Here is an 8,187-nt window from a genome sequence, read left to right as displayed (position 1 = left end):
GAGGCCCATTGGTCATGCAAATTTTATCTTATCTTTATCTTATCTGCCTCAGTACAGGGGAACACCAGGGCCAAGAAGTGGGAGTGGGTGGGTGGGGGAGTGGGTGGGGGAGCATGTGGGGGACTTTTGGAATAGCATTGGAAATGTAAATGAAATAAATACCTAATTAAAAAAAGAAAATATTCAATTAAAAAAACAAAAATCAAAAAAATAATATAGCAGGTTTTCATATGTCTTTTTCAAACATCCTTATTGTTAATTAGCCTTCCTAACCCTACTGAATATTCTTTCAATTATGTTTGAAATTTGGTCTGACAAGACTAATTTTTTTTTATTTAAAATTTTCAATTTTTGAGAAATTCATATTTGAGTACTGTATTTACAACATTTCTATCCCTCCTCTCTTCCAACTTCCAACATATCAATCCACTCTTAAATTCATGACTTCTTTGTATAATATAGTCCATTTAGTGTTGCTCACATATGCACATATTTAGGACTTATAATGTGATACTGGCAATCTATCAGAAATCTCACCTGTTGACTAATAATTAATAGTGTCATTATTAGAGAAACATGGAGGTATGATATTCAAGAATAGATCATGTCAATTTGTGGTTAACAAGAGTATATTTTCTCTGGTGCTGAAGTTTTATAATTTGTAATTTTAAAACCCATTATCTTTATTTTTCACTTTATTCAAAAACAGATGGAGCATTATGATAATAAAAAGGAAAACTAGATGCATACCATTTCTCTTTATATAGAACAGTAGGATATAGGCAGTTGTGTAAACAATTATAAAATGTAAAGCAGATAAAAGACGTTGAGAGGTGAGATTTTACTTTATAATCAGAATTTTACTTTATAATCTTACTTTATAATCAAAATTTTTTCTTTTTAAGGGGGAAGATAGTGTTAATGACCTTGAAATGAGTAAGGACAATTGGAAGTGGGTCAGAATATCTAGTTGGTGTTTTGGTTCTTGGTATGCAGCTCTCTGGACAGAACACTAATTGCTCCATGGAGTTTTACTGTCTTGATTGTGGGGACAATAGTGTTTTTCCTAATTATAGGTTGTAGTTTTAGAAAGTTTATAACAGACAATAGATACATTTTTATGTGAATAGCATATGAAAAATAGATTATTTTTTCAGAGTCTTAACATTTGGTTTTATAAAATAAGGGATTCCTTTATATATTTTGAATCCCAATGAGGCATATCATGGGTCAGTCAGACATTGATTCAATTTAAATTATTTATGGGCCATACATAGTCTCTATGGAGACTGCATCGAATGTCACTCTCTTCCAGGCCTAGCTAGAATTAGTTACCCTACTTTGATGTTGACTGTCTTTGAAAGTCCGTGCTATGAAGAGTTTTTCCCAGAGTTTCTCTTTCTCATCGACTTGGACGTTTGTTGTCTCGTTCTCCTTGATCCTTTCTGTGTTTCTCCTGTACTGTTTATAGATGACATTGTAGTGACTAAGCTAACATGGAGAAAGGAGAGTCTGTAGCATGGCGCTCAACCTCATATACACCTCAAATACACCTTAGAATTATTTCAGGAGATTCATTCCCAGAGTTTCTGTATTTTCAATCTGGGATGAGTTAGAATTTGTTGTGTCACAAGATCTCTCCACATGATTCTAATGTATGGGCACTCATAAGAATCACCTAGGTTCTTTCATCATGGAATGTGTTGGAGCCACCTGAGGAGCATAAGAAAATGCAAATTCCAAAGATATTGAATGTCAGGGCTATAAGTTTCTAAATTCATCTCCTGAGTAATTCCAGAGCAGGAGAGGTGGGAACTCATTTATAGAGACACAATAGTCAGCAGTGTTAGAAGCATCAGGTATCAAGATGGTACTGCTATCTATGGGCAATATCTTCACACTGACTATAGAGGCTAGTAGATGAAAGAAGTTTTCAATGCTGGGAAATATTTTTTCTCTATTCACTCACTGCTTCTAAAACACCTTGGCTCAAGGCATTGTGTTGGGGTCATTAGGACACAAGGAATGACTCCAACACTTTTGTGCTTGCTACTCACTAGGAGTGGGGTTGTGTGTGTCTTAATTAGGGTTGCTATTACTTTGATAAACACCATGACCAATAATGGCATGGGGAGGAAAGATTGATTTCAGCTCATAGCTCACAGATCACACTTTATCATGGAGGGAAGTCAGAGCAGAAACCTGGAGGCAGGGAGCTGATGCAGAGGCCATGGAAGGGAAACTGTTCTTGGCCTGTCCTTCATGGCTTGCTCAGGCTGCTTTCTTATACAACTCAGGACCACTTGCCTAGGGGTAGCTACACTCCATGTGAGCTGGGCTCTCACCCATCAATCATTAATCAAGAAAATTTTTGGCAGATTTGTGTATAGGAGGCATTTTCTCAACTGAGAAAAAAAAATGAACATTTCCCAAATGAACCTAGTTTGAATTGAGTTAACATAAATCTAATCAACACAATTTTAGTGAAAATATTAGTTATGTTATTATACTCAGTATTTTTCACAATGTAATAACTATTTTTAGAAATGGGGTAATGAATAGTAGTAATATACTTGGGAACAAACTATGTAATTTAAATTTTTTCTGCTAAAAATGGAGTAAACACAAATATAAAATTTCAGTTGTTCCTTCTATATGTATTAAAGTTATATTTCTCCTATGATAACAGGAAATTATTAAAAGTAAGGCAAAATAAAAACTATGATTGAAAATTATGGCAATTTCTTTTAAACTTTTTAAATTTTATTTTAAAAACTTGACTATCTCTAGAAATTTAAAGCTAATCCTGATTCTAACATCGGATATTCATCTGTCTGGTTGCCATTCAAACAGTTTTTATGATTCATTACATATCACATTATATCTTGAGCTATATAAAGATAAACTTGAGTAATGTATATTATATAACACTGTGGAATCATCTCCAGTCTTAGTCTGTAGCTTCTATGAATACAGTTCTGATTTGTGAGTGGTTCCAAAATCTCACATTGGCAACTGAAGGGAGGCAATAACTCTGACTTATGTGAGAATCTATCACAGCATTCCTGTCTAGAGGACGGTGACTGCTGAGGGATTTAAGCTGTCTCTCCTCTGCCGAAATCTTTGTGGCTTATATTCTGCTCAGCTCTGAAGCTGCTCCCATCCTTTGTAGCAGCATAATCCACAAAACTTCACAGCATTTAGACACAGCTGACTTTAATTTGGAGATCACTTGAAAGAGATATACAGGATCTACAGTGCTTTTTATAAAACTGAAGGTTTGTGGCTTGTAGCAGTAGTATGGGGGTGCTGAGTAGCAAATCCTGAGTCACAGAACTCTGTATTTCTGACACTGTTTGTATGTGCATGTGCATGAGCCTGTGCGTGTGTATGTGTGAAGGATTGGTATGTTAGGCTGTCTAAAATTACCGGTAGTTATTTATGATAATGTTGAAGAGGCTAAGACTAAGAATTTTGTTTCACCCATTGTTGTAGGCTCAGAATTCACTTCCTTGCTACATTAGACACCTGCTTAATGGACATTTGAAGTTAATGGAAGAAACTCTTTCCTGATAAGCACCTCAGGAAATGTTATCCTCCTTTATTTACCTATTTATTTTTTATTTGTGTATGTTTGTTCTCTATTTCTTTGTTTATTTTAAACCATGAGTGTTCTATACTTCAGGCCCATCTGGGACATTGATTTCAAACACGGTCACTCTAAAGATCTATTCTATAGCTCATTCACTGCCAAAGATTTAGCCAAAGGCAACTCCACCTGTCCATGAGAGACTGCTTATATACATCTAACAGCATATGTTTTATTTTTCCATATTTGCTATTTTTATACCTGGGGGTAAGGCTTTTGCTCTTAATACCTTGGAGAGGAAGGGGAATGGAGCAGTGAATGGTTTGCCTACTCTGGGAAATCCAGGCAAGGGCAGGATAAAGAATTGTAATGGAAAGTGCTAAGTTTTTCTACTGAGAGTTTTCAAAGTAAATGGACAGTCAGAAAACAAACCAAAACAAAACCCAAGGAACTGAGGAATCTCTGCTGAGAGTAATGTGAGATGTTCTACAGACTCCCAGCTGGGGAATGTCTGTTCGTGTACTAGGATTTTTTTTAAAGTCGAGTTCTTCACTGGCACATGAGTCATTTTGACAATACCTGTGTTTCTGGTAACAGCTTCTGGCACTGCTGCACAGAGGGAGACAGGGGAACTAGAGAGGTGGCCTTTCAGGATACCACTCAGGCTTTTGTATTATCTTTGCATCAGCAGCAGTGAGAATGGTGGGAGTAGAGAAAGCAGCGAGCCAGACAGGAAGACACTGTGTCCACAAATGGCTTCAGGGTCAGTCAGGGCTCTTAGACAAAAAACAAACAAACAAACAAACAAACAAACAAACAAACAAAAAGAAACAAAGAACCCCCCCAAAGAAAACAAACAACAAAAAACAAAACAAAGCTATCTTTGCTTATGAACTATTTTGGCAAAGAAACAACTGTGTCTGAATACAGCAAGTTCTTGATACATGTTAATCAGCAGTTACAAACATCTGCTATTTAATAAGTGCTGTTGCAGGCACTTAAGAAATAATTGTTGAATTTTTTTAACTAGTATGAAGCTAAAGAGCAACCAAGTAACCCAAGTGAGTGTCTGGTTGTTCAGAAATAGAAATGAAATATTGATTAACCTCTACCCACAATTAAACAAATGTATCTCTCTGTGTATCACTTGCTGATGGCATCCTGAAAAATGCTTACTTATTAAATAGAAGAGGAAATGAAGAGGCTTGTGCAGCTTTGTGTCTACTGGGAGCCTGTACTGTAGCCAGCATGTCTACTGTGGCCTCACTCAGTGCCTCATCTGAGAAATACATGGGCTCACCTGCACAGTACAGTGTAGCTGGGCACCAGGAATGAACACTCCAAATAAGCTAAGCTAACAGAAGCATTCTCATGTTCAGGTCAGGTGCTGAGAGGGGTGGATAGACAGTCATTGAGATTACCTCAGGACTCCAAGGACTACGGAATAGTCAGGGGTGGAGATTTTTTATTTAGACTATTAGAAAAGGGAGGAAGACATTGGAGTTTCAAAGTGTTACATTCTCCTTAATTTCTTATTGTATGATGTAGGATTAGAACTGACACTTAAAATTACATTTTTAATAAGAGTATTCTGAGTATTCTACCTTTTTGGCCAAAGAATAGAATACTATTAACACCCATGGTTGGCTTCCCAGTGTGTGACTGAATATCTGGGGGAAAAAAAAAAAAAAAAAAAAAAAAACCTTTGGTGAAGGGAGAAAGCCCTTGGCATCAGAGAAGACTGTCTTCTTAGACAATAGCAAGAATAGGAGCACATAGCACCTGTGTGTCTGAGCTTCTACAGAGCACTCCCAAACCTACATTTTAGGCCTGCCCTTTCATCTTAAAGCACTTGAAGAAAATTTAGTTAGGACTGAGCTAAACAAAGGTCCCTCTGAACATGTCCAGTGTAATTCTTACAAATGCAAATACATTGGGAACAGAAGTGACCCAGAAAAATAAAACAAGGGAAGGAAGCTATTTAGCTTTCAGCAATCTCAGCTACTGCATGCTTCTCCAGCAAAGGTTCTTGAGAAGAGACTCTGTTTGCTTACACTCATCCTCAGCTCCATTTTCTGATGATGCAATTTCAAGGCCCTGTACTTCTGAACCACCTAAAGCTGCCCTAAAGCTGCTCACAGGAGGCTGATGCTGTCCACTGAACTTCATGTGTTTTCTAAATTAAATTCTCTCACTCTGAGTTCAGTTTCTATCACCACTTCCAACTGTCTTTCCCATCTAGTTCAGTGTTATAAGGTCTGTTTCACTCTGAGCATGAGACGATCAGAGACAAGGTAAAACAGACAGAGAGAGGGTGTGACAGGGAGTGGAAAACTCTCTGTGTTCACATTCATATAGGATTGGGAAAATGAGGTATATTTCAAAAAAAAATATGCAATTTGGTTCAATGTGTCATAGTGTCAGAAGTGTTAAAATCAAGATAAAATGTCATTTGTTCACCTATTGTACAAAGGAAAAATAAATGTGTATTTATTAATATAATGTATTTAATTTAAAAAAGAGAACTTGTTTACAGTTGATCTAATTTTGTTTTATTTTCTTTCAATTCCCTAAAGCCTCATTAGGAGTGATGCTTGGAGCTGTGAACTGTGGTTTATTTTTTTGTATCTAGGAACTTCTATGTGGAGATTCAATGTTTGTTACCAGTACCATGTGCTCGGACTCTAAACATTTGTGAATTCTTTACTTGCAACATCTGAGCTGTGAGGAATGGTGACTGAAATTCTATTCTCATGTTTCCAGGAAGTGAGTTGCATTTCAAAACAGCAGAACTGGATGCAACACTCAAAACACAAGCCATTTAAAAACATACTTTATTAATAGATACATGTAATAACTGAGTGATGAATTGCTAGGAAAAGACAGGAAGTAAAGTACACAGGACCAAGCATATATGTCAGTCATTATTTGTTGTAATAGAAGACTTTTAAGTTTAATTAATTAATGTTTGAGACAAGGTCTCATATAGATAGGCTGGTCTTGAGTTCCTGATCCTTCAGCCTATGCTTTCCCAAAGCAGGGATTACAGGCATGATCTACCAAGCCTGGCTTGGTGTGAAACTTGCATTGAGTCAGCTAGAGATACGGCACCAAAGAGAGACTCATCTTTATGCCTCCTTGCTTCTGCTGCAAGTGATCATGAACACTTCTCTTCTCATACTTTCACATCAGACAGAAACACAGAGACGTTTTATATTATTTTCAAAAATTAATAGTTCCCTCTCTGTAATGAGCAGTGACCTGTCCCACATGAAAAATGAGGTTTTGAGAGGGCCTGAAGTTGTACTGTTTTACCCCTAATTGAACCAATACATTTAGTTCACAAATGGAAGAGGAATTACTAAATATGCTCATGGACCTAAACCCATTTTCTTGCTGCCTTATGAATCAAAACCATGTTGATCAAATTTCCTCCCAAGGAGTTTCAAATTAAAAGTAACAATCTTGAACCCTCCAGAGGGAGTATAGTCAAGGGATATTCGAAGACAGTATGCTTTTGAGTTTACCTTTAAGCAGACCTTTGGTTTCTCCTACTTTCTTGTTGGGTCCACGAACCTCATTGTTCACTCTTATTCCCCTGCATCTGCACACATACCCGTGACAGTCAGTTACCTACACACTGCCTTTCCCAGCCTCTCTCTTCCCTTCCTTGATTGACTGCACCATCAAGTATTTCTGTTTCCTTTCTCAGTGCTTTGCCCTTCTCTCAAATTCTTCCCAACTCTTTTATATATTCTCTGGAACACAGGATCTCATTCTAAACAAAGAGTGATTATTATACTTTTACAAGGATGAATTACCACTTGTTGCTTGCAAATTCTACTGTATTGGGCTGTTCTGCTTTATTTATTTATTTAGTTAGTTAGTTAGTTAGTTTGTTTGTTTTGTTTTGTTTGTTTTTTGGTTTTTTTGTTGTTGTTCTGCAACTTCTGGTAACTACTTCTGTAACAACAAACAAACGGGTATGTGTGCAGATGCAGGGGAATAAACTTGTTACCCAGTTTTCTTTTTTTGTTTTGTGTTTTAACAGAACGAGGCTTACAAGATCTCTGAGGCAGGAGCTTAGTTTTATATTTGCTTCTGTGTCTTAAAATGCCTTTTAAATATTATATTGTTCAATTTGTCTACCAGACATAGCTCCAACTCCACCTCCCATCTAGCCTTGTCTGCAGTGACATTTTAGGGTAGATATTAAAATGTATTTCTAGAGAGATTGCAACAAAAGCAATAAATCTATTTCATCCAATCATTTAAAAAATTGGAAATTCTTAATGTTGGCATCGGAGCCTACATCCTTCAAATCCAATGATGATGTCACCATAGGCAACAAGGACCCACACGTTTGTTGCCATGGCAACTGCCATACCTTCCAAGCGTTCACCTGACCACCCTTACCTGTGTACAGTGTGCATGTGATTACTTTACGGCCCAAATAAAAGGGAGAGCCCCCTGACCTCTCTCCTTTTTCACCTTCCTTTGTCCTCTTTTCCCCTTCTCTCCCAATAAATCTCTCCTTGGAGCTGTGATGGCCTGGTATAATCTGTCCATATATGAGCTGAGCCACCATTCTAATACAA

Source organism: Mus caroli, chromosome 11 (assembly GCF_900094665.2).
Source record: "Mus caroli chromosome 11, CAROLI_EIJ_v1.1, whole genome shotgun sequence".
In the NCBI taxonomy this organism is placed as follows: Eukaryota; Metazoa; Chordata; class Mammalia; order Rodentia; family Muridae; genus Mus; species Mus caroli.
The sequence above is the reverse complement of the archived record's forward strand: the minus strand, read 5'-3'. Positions refer to the sequence as shown.